Here is a 25,347-nt window from a genome sequence, read left to right on the forward strand (position 1 = left end):
TCCCATATTTCTTCGTATAAAGAAAGCCAAAACCTTTCTTTGCCAACATTTTTTTTAATTTTTCCAATGTGAATCTTTTCCAAGACCTTTCAAAAATAGCTCCAAAAAATCTCAGATTTTTTTAACAACTATCCTGTTTAATTAGAAAAAAATTGTTACTCAACTGATGCATAATTAAATGGAAAATCATGATAAAAATGTTTTGACCGCGGATTATTTTTCATTCATTTATCTAGTGGGTGTCTGAATTTCTTCAAATCCTAATTTTGATATTCAATAACTTGAAATCAAATTTTTTTATTGAAGGTCCAAAGTGGGCGTTTCTTGCGCAAGTCAAAGTACTTTTCTTAGGATGTATTTTCAACCCTCTGGAAAAACTATAAATATTAATCCTGCTTGTAATCAATATTGAGAAACCATTTCTTCAAGAATTCAAGAATTTTTTTATCAATTTTTATGTTTTATAAACTTTTTGGGAAAGATTCTGAGCTTCTACTTCTCCATTTTGATACAAAAAAATCTTAGATTTGAATACTCTGAATTCTCCTTCGTGACAATTTCAGATCCTTTGAATATATTTTTTAACTCTATATACTTCTACTATGTCTTTTTAAACTCGCATTGATCAAAGTCAGGAGAATACACCTCCGACGACCATCTTGCTTCTTTCCCATTCTACTGCAAGTTCGTATATCTGCTTTACCAATTCAAATACCTTGATCTGAATTGATTCTTCTTTCAAGTTCTTAATGACTGTACTATTCTTCAAGTACTTAATGACTGTACTATTATTCACGTCGATTTTTTTTTATTTTTTGCTCTCACTCGGCAATTTTTGTGGCGATATTATTTGCTTCCCTCTCGGTAATTTTTTGCACGATTTGCTTGGTGCTAAATTTTGAAAGTGTGTCTACGCTCTTAATGGTTTCAATTCGATTTTGCTATTAACTTTTCACAAGACATAAGTACAAAAAAAATTTTCAGATGACGGTTAAGTTCAATTTTATTCAGAGTAGGTATACCTACAGGTACGTGACCTGAGCCACTCAGCTGTATTTTAATAATAATACATATAAATTCTTTACTTCGAATCGACCAAATAGAAAACCCCAACCGCATATATGGAATCGAATTTTTTCCCTTAATTGAGATATCAACATACTGCAAAGTGGGATTTCACCGGTATAAACAAACGATTAGCACTTTCGTCGGTAGTACGGACTGAGCACTGGCAGGTCTTTTAGCGTGGAACAATTTGTTCAGGTAGCACGCGAAGTGGTTTTTACGTGAGTCGGTGTTGCGTCAAAAACGTGAGTGACGTTGGATATATTTTGTTATTGAGGTGAGCAAAAAATTCCTGAATGTAGTCCTTTCGGTATCAAGAATTTATTTATTTTTTTGGTAAATTTTCGTTATGTGGACACCCGGCGATTTTGAAAAAATTTTTGACTGTACTTACGTATTTTGATGCGTAGATTACGAATCCGAAAGAAAAAAGCGGCGCTCTCCCTTATTTAAAAAGTTACGGCCCTTCAAAGTTCAGAAAAGGGCAACTTTTCAGCCTTCTTTTTCACTAAATAAACTATTTAAAAACACAAGCATTTATTCACTAGGTCACCTTTACACATTATTCCTCCTTCTTTAACACTTTTCACTTCAATAATCAACATTTTTCTTATAAAAAACTTAATTTAAAAACGAATGCTTCTCCTGGTGACATTATTCTATTTTTAGGTTAGTTACTAGTGATATTTCAGAAAAAAGCGGTTGGTATTTGCCGTCGCCTACTATTTCAAATTCGTAATACACCACCAAAAACCAATTTACTATCTAAAGAATGAAGGTAAAAAACTTTTGAATTACTACAGGAATATGGACTGCATCAGTCGTACCAACCATATCATCAACCTTAAAAACGTAAAATACAGTGATATGTAACCAAAAAGCAGCTCCGTACATTTTTTAACATTTTTATAAGAAAAATGTTGATTATTGAAGTGAAAAGTGTTAAAGAAGGAGGAATAAGGTGTAAAGGTGACCTAGCGAATAAATGCTTGTGTTTTTAAATAGTTTATTTAGTGAAAAAGAAGGCTGAAAAGTTGCCCTTTTCTGAACTTTGAAGGGCCGTAACTTTTTAAATAAGGGAGAGCGCCACTTTTTTCTTTCGGATTCGTAATCTACGCATCAAAATACGTAAGTACAGTCAAAAATTTTTTCAAAATCGCCGGGTGTCCACATAACGAAAATTTACCGCTAGATGAAACCAGAGCCCAAATACATCGTACTTGGCTGGTGCTAGGCTTAACCACGAATCCATTGTTGGACTCAATTGTCCTTGAAGAAAGCCTGACAAGGTTAAGTCGAATACATGTCCCCATATATGGGGTCGACAGAAGTCTCGAATATCACGAATATCAAAGATATTCGTGATATTCGTGATTTGCGAGCTAAGGATTAACGAGGTCTTACCTTTCAACGTGTGATTCTCAACACGGTTGCAGAATCATCCCAGTTTCAACCAGATAAATTCTCTCGAGAAAAATATCTGGTCGAGGCAGGAATCGAACCCACGGCCTTCCGATCGTGAGTCGGGCGCACTACCACCGCGGCCAATTCCACGGCACAGCAACTAGATGAAACCAGAACCTTAAAACAAAGCATTCGTGATCTATCGCCAGGCAGCGTTGTTTCAACCCGGCAAGGTCTCATCAGTGATGATAGGATGACTAGGGTGATGCTAGCTTTCCCTAATTATATGTTCTTTCTGTGTACGCCAATTCTTATGTTTGAGGGCCTCTTGAATTCTTCCATACCGTATTCGCATGGAAGAATTCGTGATTACGTGATTACTATTCTATCCAAAAAATAATACAATAGAAAGACATCAGTTACTGATAGCAGTAACTGAAGAAGTAACCCAAAACTTGATTAATTTGTGCTTGTAATAAGTGAATAATATATATCAATATGTATATCGAATTCAGAATATAGGTACTAAAGATATATTAATCGAAAATTTTTTTTCAATCTTTATAATATTGTTTCGTTTTCCCGTGGGTTTGCCAATAACTGACTACACTGTACAATAACTAAACTTAACTTTATTTTACTAAACTCCAACTAAAATCTCAAACTAATGTTTAAATGTTTATATCCTTCTTAGTTCACTTGTACCGCACTGTCCGCTAAACTTGACTTCTCGATCGGGGTGTGGGTAATATTTATATATGATAATCGAATTCACACGAAGCCAATAGGGAATTCGCCAGAAGTCTATCGAAGCCGGTAGAATTATTCCAGAAGTGACGTGACATCTAGAATGGTCGCATAGTTGAGCGCGATCTTGGCCACGTCACAATTGATTTAAGACCGCCAGCGGCGGCCGGCGTTATTTTCTTTGGGGGATGATTCACAACAATATTTTCACTTAGTATTGTCATCATCACTTTGATATTAACTGTTATCCAGTGTTGTGAGGCTTTATGATAATATTAACTGAATAAAATACATTAATGACTATTTTTGTAATTGATCTCAAATGTTTATCATTTCTTAACAATATCATCACTATCAATGAGTGTTCCAAGTGATATATTCACGAGATCAAAATAAACATTGGTTGATAAATTATCAGGGTATATTTTTTGATATTATATGGAACACCGTTTTACTTTTCATTGTCACAAATATTCATTCCTCAATTTATTCAACTAACAATTTATTTGTTTGAATTTAATTAATTCATGCATTTGTTTGACACATTAAAAAAAAATCTGTTTTTCCGTTAACCAGCTGTCGCACCCCTACGAACGACAACCCTCAGAAGTCGAAACTTGTGCGAGCTAAGGATTAACGAGGTCTTACCTTTTAACATGTGATTCCTAACACGGGAGGGACGATAGCAAGTGAAGATCGATCGTTCAGACTAGGGCTTGAACCACCGACCAACACGGCAGTCAATTCGAGTGAGTGAACAAATCACCCACGCCGAACCGCTTGGCTACCGACCGACGATTGTTCGCAAAATTTGTTCTATTTTAAATGACACTTGATTTGAAATGTTATATGAATTAATTTGTTTGATGAAAAGTTGCGAACAGTTATAGATTCATTGTTTGACATTTTTGGAAGTAAATGTTTGTCATATACACTTTTTTTTGTAACTATCGAATAATTTACTACAATTTCTGTGAAACATGAATAAAATTGTTTGTTGATAATTATAGTTACATGAATTAAAACGGTTGTTGATAATTTTAATTCGGCGCTAACGTCGAGCGGATTCTTGCATAAGCTGAATTTTTAAATCTGACAACATGATAGTCTAGTGATAGTAACACAATATTCCATCCGACCGCAGCGCCGAATAAAAATTATCAACAATCAATTTAATTCAAGTATCAAGTATAAAAAGTGAAACGGCGTGCCACGCCGTTTTACTTTTTATTAATATTCCTTTGAAATGAGCTGGATTATTTTGTTTGTTGAATTTCATTGATACATGAATTAAATTGATTGTTGATAATTTTTATTCGGCGCTGACGTCGGGCGTATTTTTGTAACGGTACGGTACGGTAATAATCCGTTCGACCGAAGCGACGAATAAAAATTATCAACAATAAATTTAATTCATGTATCACCTAAATGCAACAGTCAAAACAATTCATTTTTACAAAATAACAATAGTAAAACGGCCTGGCACGCCGTTTTACTTTTTATTAATATTCCTTTGAAATGAACTGAATTATTTTGTTTGTTGAATTTCAGTGATATATGAATTAAATTCGGCGCCACGGTTGAACGGCATTTTGTCGTACTATAAATGAACTAGCATGTTGCCATATATAACACTTAAAGTTCTTGATAAATCCGCTCGATACCAGCGCCGAGTTAAAGATATCAACAATCGTTTTAAATGTATCTTTCAAATACAACAAACTCTTTAAATCATCAAAACATTCAATTCTTTGTCAGAAATAAGCTTTTTAAAAAGATTGATGAAATAAAATGATACTTGCTTGAGAATGTTTTGCACAAAAGTTGTAACCAAATTTAAAATTGAATGTTGGAAATATTCAACACTTTCAATAAAATTGAAATAAAACAATCTTTATTATTCATAGAAAAATATTTGGTATGGAAAGTTAATTTGCTATATTTTCAGACAAACGAAAGTCTATTTTTATTATCAACAATGTTTCATGGGGAAACTTTAACAGTCATTCAAATATAATCATTGAAATTTTATTCCCAAACTTACTTTTAGAAAGTGAATTTAAAGTTTCATTATAATTCAACAATCATATAAATAACTAACATTTTATTCAAAGGTCAAAATTATAGTTGAACTATATGTATATAGATTATTTTTCAGCATAATATATAATAAATTGGCGTTCTATTTTCCAATACTCTGAAACAATATTTTTCTTCGGAATCAATAAAAGCTTCAAGTTATTTTATTAGTCTTTTTTATTAAGTAACAATTTTATTCATGTAACATTTTAAATCAAGTGTCATTCAAATAGAACAAATTTTGCTAACAATCGTTTTCAATGTGTCGAACAAATGCATGAATCAATTAATTCAAACAAATAAATTGTTAGGTGAATAAATTAAGAAATGAATATTTGTGACAATAAAAAGTAAAACGGCGTTCCATAAGATTATGATAACTGATGATATTTAATAATCTTAGATCATCTATCGATGTAGTTCTATAGATAGGATGAATAAAAAATTGAACTGTATTTCCCGCTATCTGAAAATTATAAATTGCAGTTGGTGAACGGATTTCATTTTTCGAAAATCCTTTGAATCATTCTGAACTTATATTTCATTTACATTTTCTCCGGCAAGAGTTTTGTTATTTATATGTCGTAGTAAAACCTATATAGTTGAATCAATATTCATTGCCTATAAAATCAGCCAAACAAAAAACCTAAGTTTTCCCATCTTATAATACTCAACGTAACATTTCCACCAGATATGACATTTCTGAACCATCCACAGTACTACCCTTCTCGAAAAAATCGAAAAGTTTGTTCTGCTACCAATTAGAAATAAAATTCAACAGAATACACAATATAGGTCAAATATATCATTTTATTTTCTGTCTAAAATCTATCTCTTACACAATGCAAACAACCATTAACATAAAACTCACATAAAATAGACTCATCGGAATAATCACCTCCTAATGATCTCAAAATGTTCGTTATCCGTTAGGTCAGCTGTTCTGAATAATAAAGTAATTTATAAATTATCGTACATTTTTGTGATACGTGAAATAGGTACTAAGAACGATTGGGAACCGTACTTGTTCATCACATGTGTGTGATAGTAATTTAGATTTCAATTTTTTTAGCAAACTAGCCAAATAACAACAATCCGTTGTTTTAGTGTGGTTGACAATGACATTGTCTGAAAAGTAAATAGTTGTACGTAATGAATGGTATGTCGTACTTTGGTGGAAAATCTGGTTTGAAACCTTTTTGAGGCCGCTTTCTACTTTCTCCTTGAACATATTTGAGAATAATATTCTGAAATAATATTTATGAATTTTTCAATTGTACTTAATCTTTCGTCGCAACTTACGAGCAACTCCGCTTAGGCATTATACAAGGTTGTGCTGAAAATGATACACACGGACTCCAAGAATGTTTTCCTTATTCAACTAGAAAAGTTAAATATCGAGTAAAACTTGATAATGGTTACCATGTGTTAGAGTACTGAGTTGGTTTTCTATCTCCATGAGATTATACTTAATAAATCTCTACAGTTGTGCATCAATTAATCGGTTGCCAATTATTGGGTTAGTTCTCCACACAGAGTTTGAAACGACGCAATTTCTTATATAATATAATTCTAATGAGTATAAAATGTTTAATTGAAAATGTATTCTGTTGAATTGAAACAGTTCTGATATGAACTTTTTGATATGTCCTTGAGCTCTCTAATCGTCCCAAAACATCGTCTTTTCATGGGTCTCTTCAATGTTAGGAACAAAAAAGATTCGCAGGAGGCCAAATCTGGTGAATACGGTGGCTGAGGCATGATTACAGTGTTGATTTCGGCCAAAAAATTACAAATAAGCTATGACGAGTGAGCAGGTGCATTTTCGTGATGCAACATCCATGAATTGTTTTTTCACAATACCAGAAGTTTTCTTCGTATTGCTTCACGCAAGCGGTACATAACACTACGCTGCGGTAACCTTGACATTCACTCGAATTTGATTTGGCTTGCTTTTTTGGTCATGGCTCTCCTGGGCACTTTCACTGGGACGATTGGACTTTGGTTCCGATGTCATAACCATACATACACGGTTCATCACCACTTTTGACCCTTTCAAGCAAATCTGGATCGTCGTTGACGTCATTTAACAATTCCTGAACGATGTTCATGCGATGGTTTTTTTGGTCGAAATTCAGCAACTTGGAATGAACTTTGCTGCCACACGCTTCTTGACCAAAATTTCTGAAAAAATTGCATGGCATAGGCCAACCAATATACCAACATCCTCAGTAACGGATACCCTGCGAGTGCGGAGAATCATACATCGGTGAAACTAAGAGGCTATTGAAAGTTAGCATTGCTGACCACAAAAAAAACACACAGCGAGGGGAAACCAGCAAATCAGGAATGGCAGAGCATGTTTGGACCCATCAACATAATATCGAGTGGTCCCAAGCTGAGATCATACTCAGGGAGGAACATTGGTTTAGGAGGAAATTCAAAGAAGCAGCATACATGATGTCCAACAATGTATTCAGCCAAGCTAGCGTAGAGATACGCAACATATGGAAACCTATAATCAAGCGAAAAATGGCCAACTCTCGCCAAACGGTTATCTCCCACTAAACTGGTGAAGCGGAAAAATGAAAGTGAAGATAAATGAAAGTACTCGAATGACCCATAAATAGTCATCTTCCAGAGGAATTAGTCCAGTCATTACCCGAAGACAATTGTAGATACTAACAATCGAAACGTCGTGAAGTAACTTGGCTTGAAATCTTCTAATTTTTATTTTCAGTTCAGTTGTTCTATTTTTACTTGTATTTTATTTCAATGTTATTTAATTCCAGGTTTTTTTGCTCAATATAATTGTTATTTTTCAGCAATTCTTTTTTAATTCTTCTTTTAAGTTCTTTCAGAGATTTCAAATCATTTTATATAATATCATACATTGAAAGTCCGAAATAATGAAATTCTTCTCTAATAATGATTCGACGCTTCTCCATAACAATTTTCTTCACTTTCTCAACATTTTCATCGGTTGATGATGTGCTGGGGCGTCCAAGGCTAGCGTCGTCATTCACATGTTCTCTACCTTCTTTGAAAAGCTTGTACCACTGGTAAACATTTTTCTGACTTGGTAGCATATGGTGATAATCACCGTTTGATTTTCTTTCGATAGCAAAAAATCGCCGAACGAGCAAAACATTTTCAACTTTTATGCCTCTCATCAACATGGTAACTAGCTGAAAGTGTGAACATATATTCGATACGGGTGTACCAGCAAAAAAAACGCTAATCGAATGTTCGTAGCTTGTGAAATTTGAACATTCATCCTATTTTTTGAACAGTCCACCACGTATAATATATGAAAACTCTTACTATTGTGAATTGAAATGAAATGTCTGCGATACCTTATTATATTTGTACCTAATACCTTGAAACATATGCAAAACTTTCAAATCCGAACGTAAGCAATGATTGCAAAAGTTATAAAAAATTTAATCTTAAAAAAAATACTTAAAAAACTATTGATGATTGAAAAATTTCAGTGTAAAATTATATCGTTTTGTTTTGTTATTTTTTCATGAAATTTTTTTTGATTACTATTAGGTTACTTGATGAGGACTGTATTCGTATCATTATAATTTGATCAATATTTTGAATCAATATTTTACTTTACTTGTTTACAAATGGTGTTATCAATCTTTTCGTTCTACCATATATTGTTCAGAGTAATAAGGTTTGATAAAATAATTACCTGACTGTTTTAGATTCCTCGTTTACATTCACAGTAGATTGATTGTTTACGCCCCTTAAATTATATCATTTCAAATATATTTTTAAGTAGTAGTCGAACCAAAGATCTTTGAATAGTGAGTCAGGAACACTAGCTACCACTTGCACCATTTCACTGGTAATCCTTTTTTATTAGAATTATTTGTTGATTCAATTTTGAAAGTTAGTTGTTCTGAAAATATTTAAAAACAAATTATCTTTGAACTACAAAATATATTTAAAAAAATATGTTTTTATACAAATTAAATTTTATCAAATGCGGTTTTTCTATTGGTTGGAAAAGGGATCGAAAATGTTCGTAGATGAACAATTTAGTTTTATGCAAACGTTTCGGACTGTATTAAATCCATCATCAGGGCTCTATAATAAAATAATTTAATAAGTGAACAGTATATGCCAATACTAATTGCAAAATTTATTATAAAGTTTATACAATCTCATATTATGTGAAAGAGAAACAAACAGGTGCACTTACCAAACATTAGTTATCTATGTCAAAAAACCAATGTTTGGTAAGTACACCTGTTTGTTTATCTTTTACATAATATGAGATTGTATGAACTTTATGAATTTTGCAATATATATTGGCATATACTGTTCACTCATTAAATTATTGTATTATAGAGTTCTAATGATGGATTTAATAAAGTCCGAAACGTTGGAATAAAACTAACTTGTTTATCTACGAACATTTTTGATCCCTTTCCCAACCGACAGAAAAAAAAATTTTGGATCACCAAACCAGGCAAAGTTAAATTTTATCATTGAATAAATAACTCATTACGAGTATTTGTTGAATATTATGTTTTTAGCTAGATTCAGAAAAAAAAAGATTAAAAAACGTTAGAAATAAAATGTGCAAAAAATATCTATTTTTTAAAGAATGTTATAAATCAATAGATAAAAGTAATTAACAACAATAATTACGAATTTATTCATGGCTTCATTTCAAAGATGCAGCCGTTAATAACTACGGTTACTTTGATTTTTGATTGGAAATGCTTTAGAAAAATGAGAGAAAATTACAATTCATCACCCATAATAATGTGAAAAAAATCCAAAAAGGGTGATTATTTCATACGTTCGGAAAAATGAAATCGAAACAGTGAAAATAATTCACTTACTATGAAAAATTTGGAAGAAAAAAAAAACGAAAGGAGTGATCATCTATAAATTGTCTCCTCTCGAAACTTCTAGAATGCCATGTGTTTTCGGGAGTTTTTCCGCCAGCTTCCCGAGTTCCATCGAGTTATATATGTAAGCATTACCTCGATTTAAGAAAGACAAGTCTATTCTATTCGGAAAGTGCAGTTTGAAACGGCCATCACTTTCACAACACTTCCCTTTTCGCCATTAAATCATTGGAGAAGTTTTTAAAAATATATTTTAGGAAATGTTTTTCTCTATAATTGTTTTTCCTTTAACACTGTCAGAAATAATTTTTGAATAATTTGGTTCTATTTGGAAATCTTCAACTTTTGCATTTTTTACGGGCGGGTTTGAACTTTCAGCATATTTTTCGAATTATTATTACGAATCCATTCAGCTATGATGAGCATTTTATTAGCAGTAGTAAAAATTAGCAGGTTTAAAAAAAATACCTAAGAAAACTAATGGGTAGAAGGGATTCTTTGGCCAGACAGCACACCACCCCATACCTACGCTTGTGTAAGTATCTAATCAAAATTTCACTTAAAGTCTCGTTTTTTATGGTGTTTAAAAAATCGGACACCTAATTGTCCTTCCTTTTGAATCCGAATAATTCAGACGTCATTGAATTGTGCGTTTACACAACTATGCGACGCCGATTTTATATAGATAATTTTCTTATCAAGAATTTCCGGGTCACGAAATCAGTTTTATGAAATAGATTGAAAATTTGTTTACATTGGATTTGAAATGCATTCAATTGTTCAAATAATCATAAGTTATTCACTAGGTAAAATAAAAAAATATATTTTTGGGAAAGAAAGTTTTTGGCTTTCTACTACTCCATCTGATACAAAAAAAGGAATGAGAGAATCTTCCAAAGAAAGGAAGGAAGTAATCAATTTGAGAATAAGTAACTCTATACATGAATGTGTAGATCATGCAAAGAAGTAACTTTCAGACACAAACTGAAAGAAAGTCCTCCTGAAATAGCTACTTTCATATAAACATTGAATTACACGAAAGAAAAAAATTCTTTCGAAACAAATACTTCTATATGAACACTGAATTATATAGATTGGAAAATTCTCTCATTCCTTTTTTTTGTATCAGATGGAGTAGTAGAAAGCCAAAAACTTTCTTTCCCAAAAATTAATCACTCCCAAAAATATAACTATTTCAATTCAAATAAGATTCCTCTTGGCTGGGATTAAATCAAATAGGTGAATGAATGTCATTACGATGTCATCGATGACATAAGCAGATCAAGCTTATTCCGAGACATTCAAAATCGTAATTCATGAATGAAGTGTGTGTATTTTCTATAATGTTATCCAATTCGGTACTGAAGAGCCTTAGGGCAAGTGTCTTAAGGTGAGGGTGACAGTGTTCCATGTGAGTACAATTTATTACCATTCATTCAAAGTAGAACTCATGTGAATGATATCTGATTCTTATTCCACAACAAATGTTTGAAATACAAACTGAGTAGAGAAAAGTATCTTCTGTATAATTCAGTGTTCATATAGAAGTATTTGTTTCGAAAGAATTTTTTTCTTTCGTGTAATTCAATGTTTATATGAAAGTAGCTGTTTCAGGAGGACTTTCTTTCAGTTTGTGTCTGAAAGTTACTTCTTTGCATGATCTACACATTCATGTATAGAGTTATTTATTCTCAAATTGATTACTTCCTTCCTTTCTTTGGAAGATTCTCTCATTCCTTTTTTTGTATCAGATGGAGTAGTAGAAAGCTAAAAATTTTCTTTCCCAAAAATTAATCACTCCTAAAAATATAACCTCTTCAATTCAAAAAAAAAATATGTTGTAACTTTTCATAATAGTTATGATCAGGAGATTTGTCCGATTTAAAACTTCCTATAAAATCAATCCTACACGCACTAAAAGACTTTCATCAGTTGTTATCTATCATGTAAAATTTTGCATTTGTTTTATCAATTAATATTTATGGCATAATTCAGCTCCGTTACAAGGCTGTGGGACCTCTAATATCCGTAATGCTTCCTAGGTGGGTTGAAGAGTTATTAAAATGGCCTACCCAGAATCGAGACTAATTACCATAGTTGTCGATGCAGTTAACACCAAAAAAATCAATATTTTTTGTAAGTCATTACTGATACCAAGTGTAGTATAATTCTATTAGTATACGTATACAGTACAAAATTCTATATCGATCAGTATACGAGTATACTACGACACAGTAGAATAAATATTTATTGAGATATGGAGTTACAAAATCAAATGACAAAACTTTTGAAACAACCTAATAGTTAGCAATTATTCTGTTTCAATAGCAATTATATTCATATTCAGAGTCAGTTTCGATAAAATCAAAATGTGATGGAGTCTTCTAGAATTCATAACTTCGAATAAAAAAAGTAATTTTCAGCAAGTAAAATTGCAATTGACTCAATGAATAAAAAAATTATATACAGCAGTGAATCATAGGATTTTTTTGGTATCGGCCATATTAATTCATTAACGACTAATGTTTCGAAAGTCCTATCTAAATAAAATAATCATTTCAATAGTACCTACTTCTTAATTTTCTTTAAACGAAAACTAATCTATATAGAACAAGCCATAAAATGCATTTAATAATCTAATTCTAAAGTACGCAATTTGGCAGACAAACAACAAATAAATGAAAAAAAGTCAAATATTTTTGTTCTGTACTAAGTATCTACAGTTTGGAAACAATATGGAAATAATAGGCCAGTTATTTAGACTTTCAGTGACGATAAATTGCAATCGGCCGATTTTTTTACTGAAGCGACCTTGAACCAATATATTTAATTGATGACTTAAAAATGAATCTCGAGTTGATTGGCTGAAAAATTTATTAAAACCTGAAAAATGACTATTTTCAAATTACATTCAATTATTTCTTGAACAAACTTTATATTTATCAAATGTATAAGTCATATTTTTTTCCTGGTGTAACGAAACATCCTAAATTTACATCTACAGGCGAATTAATGACCAATTTTTTCCTCACTATTAAATAAGAACTAAAAGATGGGGTAAAAGTATGGTTCAGTCATTAGTGTCCTTTTGGGCATTATCACCGGCGCAGGCTCGATACCTGCTCGTTAAAAAAAAAATATTTATTTCGAGTCTGGGAATTGACGGGTGACTTGAACGGCACGCGCTAAGCAAACCTATCATGACATGGACTTCTTAACTATATCTACTAACAGGTCTAAAAGTCTTTCGATGTTTCTCGTTGAAATTATTTTGAATCACCGAATGGAAAAGTTTCATTAGCTTTGGAAAATGTATCTACAACATAAAACAATTTTTTCGATTTATACTTCAAGTCCAATGACATAGGTACAAGGCGATTTGGGCCGAATCGGCCATAGAGTAGGCTGCCGCTTTGATCAAAACGCACCGTTATCATTTATCTGAACACATTGTCTTTATTACCATTATGTGGATTACTTCGATTTTTCTGGGAAACTTATATTCCAGGTAGCGGGAAACAAATATATCTAAACTGTATCCATCCAACAAATAAAGCAACCCAAACAGCGATAGATGCGTGATCGAAGTATGATCACCACGCACATTTGCTTCTATTGAGTAAAATAAACAAGCCTCCTTACGCTGGCCAATCAGATTCAACCGCAATCGGCTGACGGAATTAATTTTTTCAGGTATATCGCTGTCTTAAATGACAAAAAGACTTTTTTTTTTAATTTATACGCTAGAACGTCATTTTGAAATCAAAGACTGTTTACCAGTTGCCCCCATATTTTTATAGCTCATTTAATGTTAAATATGGAAAATTGTTTTTGTCTTTTCATTAGTTAAACTTTGATTGATTTTCCTATACCCAGCCGCATATTATTAAGAAAATAAATAATATTTCGGTCGTTTCTTATTGCGACTCTGTACAAGCAGCCTTGTCTGGGAGATCACGTGCACTATGTTTTGGAGCACTTCGTTGCTTGGAATGGACAGAGTTTAGATGATAAATCTTTCAATGTCCGAAGTAGTAGATTATAGCCGGTTCTGGGCCCCCCCCACCACTATGACTTCACGTGGGGTGGATGACCTAGACCGACTCATGTGACCTTGAAAAATATGTCTGGTGCATGCGACCTTGAAAAATATGTATGGTGCATATGACCTTGAAAAATATGTCTGGTGCATAGGTGGTATGTGTACATCACAGATTACAGCCGATTCTGGGCCTCCCCCCACCACTATGACGTATTAATTGCTTTTTTTGTTGTTGTTGTTTAGTACCATCAAGGCGAATAGACCTAGAAGGGTCTGGTGCATGGATCGTTCAGAATTTTTTTCATATGAGATTTTGTGTGTGTGTGTGTGACATAGTGACGTAATTACATTTGATTGGTGTGTGTGTGTGTGTGTGTGTGAGAATGAACGGTACAGGGTTTCATCATGTGCTTGTCTATGTACAAACATACGTCTGTATACTTCGAAGATCCTTCAAGTAATGAATGTTCCATCGATGTGAGCCCACCAAGTTAGTAGTGGTGTGACGTCACAGCAGTAACCGTTCAATAATAAGAGAGCAAGATGTTCACTCCACGACGTGTGGCTGAGTAATGCGTATTCATCGGTGTGCCCTCACCTCTCTCGAAGCAGTGAAGGCTGTGACGTAACGCATCGCTCTAGCCTCGCTATCGATGGTGACACGCAGGCGGCTGAGGACTGTGCTAACGTCTGCCCTCTCCGAGAGCGCAACGACCACTGCCTGTTCGTATCGACATCTGTTATCGCATCTAGTTGGGAGGTGGGCTTGGCTGTGACGTCAGGCATCTCTAGTGGGTAGCAAAGTAGGGTGAACTGAAGAGAGTTAAATAACGTGAATTTGTATAGATGGTATTGTAGAGTCTCGTGAATTATTAGTCTGAAAATTATCAACTTGAGCTGTTCCAAGGTATGGTTAGGGCGAATTGGATAAATATAACAATTGACAGAAATTCTCCCTATTATAGCAAAATGAGTCCTTACATTTTCGCTTTCAAACCTCATTGAACTATTGAGGCCCGCGTCGGACTGCAAAGTTGAAGGTTATAAAATAATTAGAGATAAGTTATGAGAAAAGTTCATTGCATATATTCAAATGATTCAACATGAAACAATCCAAATGAAGTACAAGTGATAAGAAATGAGAGTTCAGAGTGAATTCTTGCTGCTTGTAACTATCCGAAGGAATTTAAGATCTGAATCTTGTGCAATGTTATATTCATGATGACGAATAAAAGAACAGTTATTATTTTGGTCTATTATATGTACGGAAAACACTGAAGAGAGTGAAATTAAATTACAGAATACATATTCGGAAGAAAAATAAATATATTAGGATTTGGAAAAATCTTGAGGTTTGGTTACAATTTAGAAATTATCGAAAGAGACAACTGCTTTGATGAGCCGATTTTCTATAGTTTGTGCCTGTATTTATTGGTCCCGTATGACAAAAACTTGTCGATTTTGATATTGCACGTAGCTTTTGCATTCCGTTTCGACCTTCACATCATATGACATCAGCGTAACTATAACTGAAAAGTAGGATGTGCCATCACTTTGATCGAAAATAAATTCATTCGCCTGTCATTGCCAGATTCACCCGTCAAGTTTGGTTTGACTTTGAAATAAATGCAAGGTTATTATCTGCCCCAGAACAGATGCGTAGACTCAACACATAACATTTTACAGGAGAACAGACTGACATTTCTCACGCATATGCATGTCTAACATGAGCTAGGTACCACATATATTAAATATGTGGTACAAAATGCTACACTATATTTTTTCTTGAAATATAATTTATTAAAAATAATAGTTCTTTATGACATTAAAAATAAAATAAATACAACAATAAAAATTAATTGGCGCTCCGGGTCGACTTCATTGATTCCAGTGGCGCATTTGCTTTTTCAGCTGCAGGTAAACCCGAAAAAACCTGCAGCACCACATCATCTGAAGATCTTGATCTAACAATGTCCTCTCTCTCATAAAACAAAATGTAGGGTGTCTCCAGAGGCTCCAATAAATTCAATGCATCGCCAGAACACTTCGTGACACGACTATCGTCAAACTTAAACCAGTCCGTTTCTTCTTTGACCAAGGCGTAATAATGACCACATTCAACAGGTGATGATCAACAGTTGATCATTTACTGTTAAAAATTCCATTTTCAGATGATTTAACAATAAGCTTTGCACGGACTGGTAATTAGTCGTATTAGGAAAAGCTAGATGAAGTTCCAGAAATTCACATAAGTTTTCAGTACTTCTTGAACATTTACCACAAAGTAAACAAGTGAGGATTTTTCCAGCAAAAGATTTACAAACACAAGACGAGATGGGTTGTACGGAATCATTCAGTCCAGAGCGGCTGGGAGTATTGATTTTGCTATTGTTTTGCTCACGAAGAATATTCAACAAGAACCTCAAGAATTCGGAACAATCCTCTTGTTGTCCTAACGAGTATCTAGTGGACTTCAAAGACTCCAGGAAATCGGTTGGAGAAAAAGATGATACCTTCTTACGAAACTGCAGCTGCATGAACAGTTGTTTGAGTTTGATGAATAAGCAGGAAACATTCTCGTTCTCGTTCATCATTAAAACTTCGTTCTTGAAATTCTTCGTCATGAACAACACTTATAAAATGCTATTCATGTAACAAGTGTTTCCTAAATTATCCAATCCAATTTTCTTCTCTAGATTTTCAGGACAACTCTCTACTGATTCGTAAGGAAGAACACGTTTCACAGAATCTCCATAAGAACCATTTCTCAAGCTCCGATCGATCCTTCCAAGTGAAAAAGGGTTTCGTAGAGGGATCGATTCGGCTCTTGCTTCAAGAAGCGCTTCCACTGAAATGGTACCAATTCTACGAGGAATGCAACTCATTTTTTGGGGCCAAGAATGACCTGAGTCCACTGACCGCACTGAAAAAGAAGAAAGTGGATCAATCACTTGTGAATTAACCTTGATAGGAGACTGATGAATATCCACATATTTTGGCTTGTTTCGAAGAGGTTTCAGTTCCGTACTGAAATTAGGGCAATGCATGATCTCATCAAAATTATGTGAAGGAGGAATAGTTCCAAGTACTGAAGCAGCATTGCCACGTTGAATAGCAATACCAATTTTTTCTAACAAAAAAGATGTAGAACGGTGATCTTTCGTTGCTTGGCCTATTCTTCTTCCGAGTTCATGAACGAATAACAGAGACTCCGGGCCATAAACACCAAAAGTTTCAACCGCTACTGGATGGAACAGATAGTTGTTTCCAAGATTTTGGTATTTTTTCCTTTTCAATTTCTCGCCAGACAATGCTGCAGTTCCAGCAGACTTGGAACTTTCGGCTAGATGGGAAGCCGCGACCGTGTCAACGCAAGTAAAGTCCCATACCACAGGTTTACCGTATTTCCATGGTATGAGAGACATGCCATCTGGTCGTTCACCATCATCTCGACTGGTACCTAAGGGTTCCAGAATTGCAGGAACATCCGCTGACAACATAGCTCTTTTCAATATGTCGTTCACTTGGTGATGTCGAGATATACGCCCTGCACTTCTCCTGCAACTCAAACCATGTGTACCTTTCTCATCAACTATACTACCGCAAACACAAGTATGAGAAACACAAATAGATGAACCCATCCTAAGTCCTATTGCTATTCTGAAAGATTCATCGTCTAATAGTGTTCCAAGAGATGCAACAGGTAAAGCATTCAGCCAAGCACCCGATTCCTTGATCATTGCTCCTTTCAGACGAGCCTTATCGTATACACTTGTAGATTTCAGAAGTTTATCAGTTATAATGTTCAGGAGAGGTCGGTCCCATACACTTTGTATTTTCTTTTTATCTGTAGGAGGAGCAATATTAGTTGCAGCATGCCAAAGTGATTCACCTTCAGAATAAAAAACGTCTTTGATATTGATAAATATGGAAGGAAGGATGGAATCGATAAGATCGGAAACACTATTGACTGATGACAGAAACGCTGGTAAAGCTAAGTAAGAAGCCGAACGTAGCCCTAATCCGCCAAGGTTTACAGGAAGAGTTGCTTGGAGCCATGAATCATTATTGAAATGATTGTTTGTAACATATTCCGTCGTGTGGCGGAGTAAATTATCAAATTCGTCAAGTTCTAACTGACTTGACCAAGTGGGGGAACATCTGAGGGCGTACATGAGTTTTGGAATCGCCAAACAATTTTTCAAAAGAAAAAATGCAACGTGTTTTGGAAGTTCATTCAATCTGGTGGTCAGCAATTTGAGTGATTCTCATTTTTCTCGAAGATGTTCTGAAAGTGAATCTTTAGAGAGAGGAGCACCCAGAAGACTCCATTTAGACTTTTCCAAAATTCTTATGCCAGGAGCCAATTTCAAAATGGATTCGGAAATATTATTCGGAGTTGAAAGAGTAATCAACTCGCATTTTTCAAAATTTAGTTCAAGTCCAAGATGTTTTGAATAATCAATGATTTTTTCCAAATCCTTTGAAACACTATTTTCATCGCCAGCGATTGAGCCATCATCCAAATACCAACAATTAAATTCGGATGATAAGCTTCTAGTAAGTTCGTTGATGGTCAGACAAAAAAGAGCAGGTCCTAAAGGATCACCTTGTTGAACACCTCTCTCAGACAGAATCAGATGTTCACCAAAACTCAAACAGGAGGCTGATTTGTAACACTGACTTAAGAAGGGATATAATCCTGGAAACGAATCTTTAACCTTACGAAGCATGGTGTTTCTATCAGGATTTGGATGAAGATTAATATATCTACGAGCAGCATGAGCAACAGCTTCACATCCACCTGCAGTACCGAAACCAAACTGTAGTGGACGTAACATCGATCCTAGTTCGTCTTTAATCCTCATACAATCAAGTTTAGCTACCAATCGACGATAAAAGGTACCGACGGCAATCGGTCTTATTCCTTCATCTTTTTTCCGAAGAGCACACAGTGAAGCGCCAAAAAGTATAGGACAAATTTCTGGAGAAACCCTACCAGTAAAAATGAAGTTTCTGTCCTGAATTTCCAGAGCTGTGACTAATGAGGTCTTGCATATGACTAGGGCGGAAAGAATCCAAACCACCAGCAGAACCAGAACGAAAAGATTTAATTGCCTCCGATACTTCATGTTCTGAAAATTGGAACACCGGAAACTATTTTCCAATACTCTGAAACAATATTTTTCTTCGGAATCAATAAAAGCTTCAAGTTATTTTATTAGTCTTTTTTATTAAGTAACAATTTTATTCATGTAACATTTTAAATCAAGTGTCATTCAAATAGAACAAATTTTGCTAACAATCGTTTTCAATGTGTCGAACAAATGCATGAATCAATTAATTCAAACAAATAAATTGTTAGGTGAATAAATTAAGAAATGAATATTTGTGACAATAAAAAGTAAAACGGCGTTCCATAAGATTATGATAACTGATGATATTTAATAATCTTAGATCATCTATCGATGTAGTTCTATAGATAGGATGAATAAAAAATTGAACTGTATTTCCCGCTATCTGAAAATTATAAATTGCAGTTGGTGAACGGATTTCATTTTTCGAAAATCCTTTGAATCATTCTGAACTTATATTTCATTTACATTTTCTCCGGCAAGAGTTTTGTTATTTATATGTCGTAGTAAAACCTATATAGTTGAATCAATATTCATTGCCTATAAAATCAGCCAAACAAAAAACCTAAGTTTTCCCATCTTATAATACTCAACGTAACATTTCCACCAGATATGACATTTCTGAACCATCCACAGTACTACCCTTCTCGAAAAAATCGAAAAGTTTGTTCTGCTACCAATTAGAAATAAAATTCAACAGAATACACAATATAGGTCAAATATATCATTTTATTTTCTGTCTAAAATCTATCTCTTACACAATGCAAACAACCATTAACATAAAACTCACATAAAATAGACTCATCGGAATAATCACCTCCTAATGATCTCAAAATGTTCGTTATCCGTTAGGTCAGCTGTTCTGAATAATAAAGTAATTTATAAATTATCGTACATTTTTGTGATACGTGAAATAGGTACTAAGAACGATTGGGAACCGTACTTGTTCATCACATGTGTGTGATAGTAATTTAGATTTCAATTTTTTTAGCAAACTAGCCAAATAACAACAATCCGTTGTTTTAGTGTGGTTGACAATGACATTGTCTGAAAAGTAAATAGTTGTACGTAATGAATGGTATGTCGTACTTTGGTGGAAAATCTGGTTTGAAACCTTTTTGAGGCCGCTTTCTACTTTCTCCTTGAACATATTTGAGAATAATATTCTGAAATAATATTTATGAATTTTTCAATTGTACTTAATCTTTCGTCGCAACTTACGAGCAACTCCGCTTAGGCATTATACAAGGTTGTGCTGAAAATGATACACACGGACTCCAAGAATGTTTTCCTTATTCAACTAGAAAAGTTAAATATCGAGTAAAACTTGATAATGGTTACCATGTGTTAGAGTACTGAGTTGGTTTTCTATCTCCATGAGATTATACTTAATAAATCTCTACAGTTGTGCATCAATTAATCGGTTGCCAATTATTGGGTTAGTTCTCCACACAGAGTTTGAAACGACGCAATTTCTTATATAATATAATTCTAATGAGTATAAAATGTTTAATTGAAAATGTATTCTGTTGAATTGAAACAGTTCTGATATGAACTTTTTGATATGTCCTTGAGCTCTCTAATCGTCCCAAAACATCGTCTTTTCATGGGTCTCTTCAATGTTAGGAACAAAAAAGATTCGCAGGAGGCCAAATCTGGTGAATACGGTGGCTGAGGCATGATTACAGTGTTGATTTCGGCCAAAAAATTACAAATAAGCTATGACGAGTGAGCAGGTGCATTTTCGTGATGCAACATCCATGAATTGTTTTTTCACAATACCAGAAGTTTTCTTCGTATTGCTTCACGCAAGCGGTACATAACACTACGCTGCGGTAACCTTGACATTCACTCGAATTTGATTTGGCTTGCTTTTTTGGTCATGGCTCTCCTGGGCACTTTCACTGGGACGATTGGACTTTGGTTCCGATGTCATAACCATACATACACGGTTCATCACCACTTTTGACCCTTTCAAGCAAATCTGGATCGTCGTTGACGTCATTTAACAATTCCTGAACGATGTTCATGCGATGGTTTTTTTGGTCGAAATTCAGCAACTTGGAATGAACTTTGCTGCCACACGCTTCTTGACCAAAATTTCTGAAAAAATTGCATGGCATAGGCCAACCAATATACCAACATCCTCAGTAACGGATACCCTGCGAGTGCGGAGAATCATACATCGGTGAAACTAAGAGGCTATTGAAAGTTAGCATTGCTGACCACAAAAAAAACACACAGCGAGGGGAAACCAGCAAATCAGGAATGGCAGAGCATGTTTGGACCCATCAACATAATATCGAGTGGTCCCAAGCTGAGATCATACTCAGGGAGGAACATTGGTTTAGGAGGAAATTCAAAGAAGCAGCATACATGATGTCCAACAATGTATTCAGCCAAGCTAGCGTAGAGATACGCAACATATGGAAACCTATAATCAAGCGAAAAATGGCCAACTCTCGCCAAACGGTTATCTCCCACTAAACTGGTGAAGCGGAAAAATGAAAGTGAAGATAAATGAAAGTACTCGAATGACCCATAAATAGTCATCTTCCAGAGGAATTAGTCCAGTCATTACCCGAAGACAATTGTAGATACTAACAATCGAAACGTCGTGAAGTAACTTGGCTTGAAATCTTCTAATTTTTATTTTCAGTTCAGTTGTTCTATTTTTACTTGTATTTTATTTCAATGTTATTTAATTCCAGGTTTTTTTGCTCAATATAATTGTTATTTTTCAGCAATTCTTTTTTAATTCTTCTTTTAAGTTCTTTCAGAGATTTCAAATCATTTTATATAATATCATACATTGAAAGTCCGAAATAATGAAATTCTTCTCTAATAATGATTCGACGCTTCTCCATAACAATTTTCTTCACTTTCTCAACATTTTCATCGGTTGATGATGTGCTGGGGCGTCCAAGGCTAGCGTCGTCATTCACATGTTCTCTACCTTCTTTGAAAAGCTTGTACCACTGGTAAACATTTTTCTGACTTGGTAGCATATGGTGATAATCACCGTTTGATTTTCTTTCGATAGCAAAAAATCGCCGAACGAGCAAAACATTTTCAACTTTTATGCCTCTCATCAACATGGTAACTAGCTGAAAGTGTGAACATATATTCGATACGGGTGTACCAGCAAAAAAAACGCTAATCGAATGTTCGTAGCTTGTGAAATTTGAACATTCATCCTATTTTTTGAACAGTCCACCACGTATAATATATGAAAACTCTTACTATTGTGAATTGAAATGAAATGTCTGCGATACCTTATTATATTTGTACCTAATACCTTGAAACATATGCAAAACTTTCAAATCCGAACGTAAGCAATGATTGCAAAAGTTATAAAAAATTTAATCTTAAAAAAAATACTTAAAAAACTATTGATGATTGAAAAATTTCAGTGTAAAATTATATCGTTTTGTTTTGTTATTTTTTCATGAAATTTTTTTTGATTACTATTAGGTTACTTGATGAGGACTGTATTCGTATCATTATAATTTGATCAATATTTTGAATCAATATTTTACTTTACTTGTTTACAAATGGTGTTATCAATCTTTTCGTTCTACCATATATTGTTCAGAGTAATAAGGTTTGATAAAATAATTACCTGACTGTTTTAGATTCCTCGTTTACATTCACAGTAGATTGATTGTTTACGCCCCTTAAATTATATCATTTCAAATATATTTTTAAGTAGTAGTCGAACCAAAGATCTTTGAATAGTGAGTCAGGAACACTAGCTACCACTTGCACCATTTCACTGGTAATCCTTTTTTATTAGAATTATTTGTTGATTCAATTTTGAAAGTTAGTTGTTCTGAAAATATTTAAAAACAAATTATCTTTGAACTACAAAATATATTTAAAAAAATATGTTTTTATACAAATTAAATTTTATCAAATGCGGTTTTTCTATTGGTTGGAAAAGGGATCGAAAATGTTCGTAGATGAACAATTTAGTTTTATGCAAACGTTTCGGACTGTATTAAATCCATCATCAGGGCTCTATAATAAAATAATTTAATAAGTGAACAGTATATGCCAATACTAATTGCAAAATTTATTATAAAGTTTATACAATCTCATATTATGTGAAAGAGAAACAAACAGGTGCACTTACCAAACATTAGTTATCTATGTCAAAAAACCAATGTTTGGTAAGTACACCTGTTTGTTTATCTTTTACATAATATGAGATTGTATGAACTTTATGAATTTTGCAATATATATTGGCATATACTGTTCACTCATTAAATTATTGTATTATAGAGTTCTAATGATGGATTTAATAAAGTCCGAAACGTTGGAATAAAACTAACTTGTTTATCTACGAACATTTTTGATCCCTTTCCCAACCGACAGAAAAAAAAATTTTGGATCACCAAACCAGGCAAAGTTAAATTTTATCATTGAATAAATAACTCATTACGAGTATTTGTTGAATATTATGTTTTTAGCTAGATTCAGAAAAAAAAAGATTAAAAAACGTTAGAAATAAAATGTGCAAAAAATATCTATTTTTTAAAGAATGTTATAAATCAATAGATAAAAGTAATTAACAACAATAATTACGAATTTATTCATGGCTTCATTTCAAAGATGCAGCCGTTAATAACTACGGTTACTTTGATTTTTGATTGGAAATGCTTTAGAAAAATGAGAGAAAATTACAATTCATCACCCATAATAATGTGAAAAAAATCCAAAAAGGGTGATTATTTCATACGTTCGGAAAAATGAAATCGAAACAGTGAAAATAATTCACTTACTATGAAAAATTTGGAAGAAAAAAAAAACGAAAGGAGTGATCATCTATAAATTGTCTCCTCTCGAAACTTCTAGAATGCCATGTGTTTTCGGGAGTTTTTCCGCCAGCTTCCCGAGTTCCATCGAGTTATATATGTAAGCATTACCTCGATTTAAGAAAGACAAGTCTATTCTATTCGGAAAGTGCAGTTTGAAACGGCCATCACTTTCACAACACTTCCCTTTTCGCCATTAAATCATTGGAGAAGTTTTTAAAAATATATTTTAGGAAATGTTTTTCTCTATAATTGTTTTTCCTTTAACACTGTCAGAAATAATTTTTGAATAATTTGGTTCTATTTGGAAATCTTCAACTTTTGCATTTTTTACGGGCGGGTTTGAACTTTCAGCATATTTTTCGAATTATTATTACGAATCCATTCAGCTATGATGAGCATTTTATTAGCAGTAGTAAAAATTAGCAGGTTTAAAAAAAATACCTAAGAAAACTAATGGGTAGAAGGGATTCTTTGGCCAGACAGCACACCACCCCATACCTACGCTTGTGTAAGTATCTAATCAAAATTTCACTTAAAGTCTCGTTTTTTATGGTGTTTAAAAAATCGGACACCTAATTGTCCTTCCTTTTGAATCCGAATAATTCAGACGTCATTGAATTGTGCGTTTACACAACTATGCGACGCCGATTTTATATAGATAATTTTCTTATCAAGAATTTCCGGGTCACGAAATCAGTTTTATGAAATAGATTGAAAATTTGTTTACATTGGATTTGAAATGCATTCAATTGTTCAAATAATCATAAGTTATTCACTAGGTAAAATAAAAAAATATATTTTTGGGAAAGAAAGTTTTTGGCTTTCTACTACTCCATCTGATACAAAAAAAGGAATGAGAGAATCTTCCAAAGAAAGGAAGGAAGTAATCAATTTGAGAATAAGTAACTCTATACATGAATGTGTAGATCATGCAAAGAAGTAACTTTCAGACACAAACTGAAAGAAAGTCCTCCTGAAATAGCTACTTTCATATAAACATTGAATTACACGAAAGAAAAAAATTCTTTCGAAACAAATACTTCTATATGAACACTGAATTATATAGATTGGAAAATTCTCTCATTCCTTTTTTTTGTATCAGATGGAGTAGTAGAAAGCCAAAAACTTTCTTTCCCAAAAATTAATCACTCCCAAAAATATAACTATTTCAATTCAAATAA

The 25,347-nt window shown here is 33.5% G+C and overlaps 1 protein-coding gene across 1 annotated transcript in view; it reads left to right on the forward strand.

The window, feature by feature from the left end:
- Nucleotides 1–1,107: 1,107 nt before the first annotated feature.
- The window catches only part of LOC111515037 (cationic amino acid transporter 2), a 153,043-nt gene continuing 128,803 nt past the window's right edge, over nt 1,108–25,347 (forward strand). Inside the window, exon 1 of the mRNA XM_074170449.1 lies at nt 1,108–1,342. The gene's annotated coding sequence lies outside the window, so the exon portion shown is untranslated. The remainder of the gene's footprint in view (nt 1,343–25,347) is intronic.

Source organism: Leptinotarsa decemlineata, unplaced genomic scaffold (genome assembly GCF_025532065.1).
Source record: "Leptinotarsa decemlineata unplaced genomic scaffold, Ldec_3_MD MMD2_P_RNA_scaffold_9, whole genome shotgun sequence".
In the NCBI taxonomy this organism is placed as follows: domain Eukaryota; kingdom Metazoa; phylum Arthropoda; class Insecta; order Coleoptera; family Chrysomelidae; genus Leptinotarsa; species Leptinotarsa decemlineata.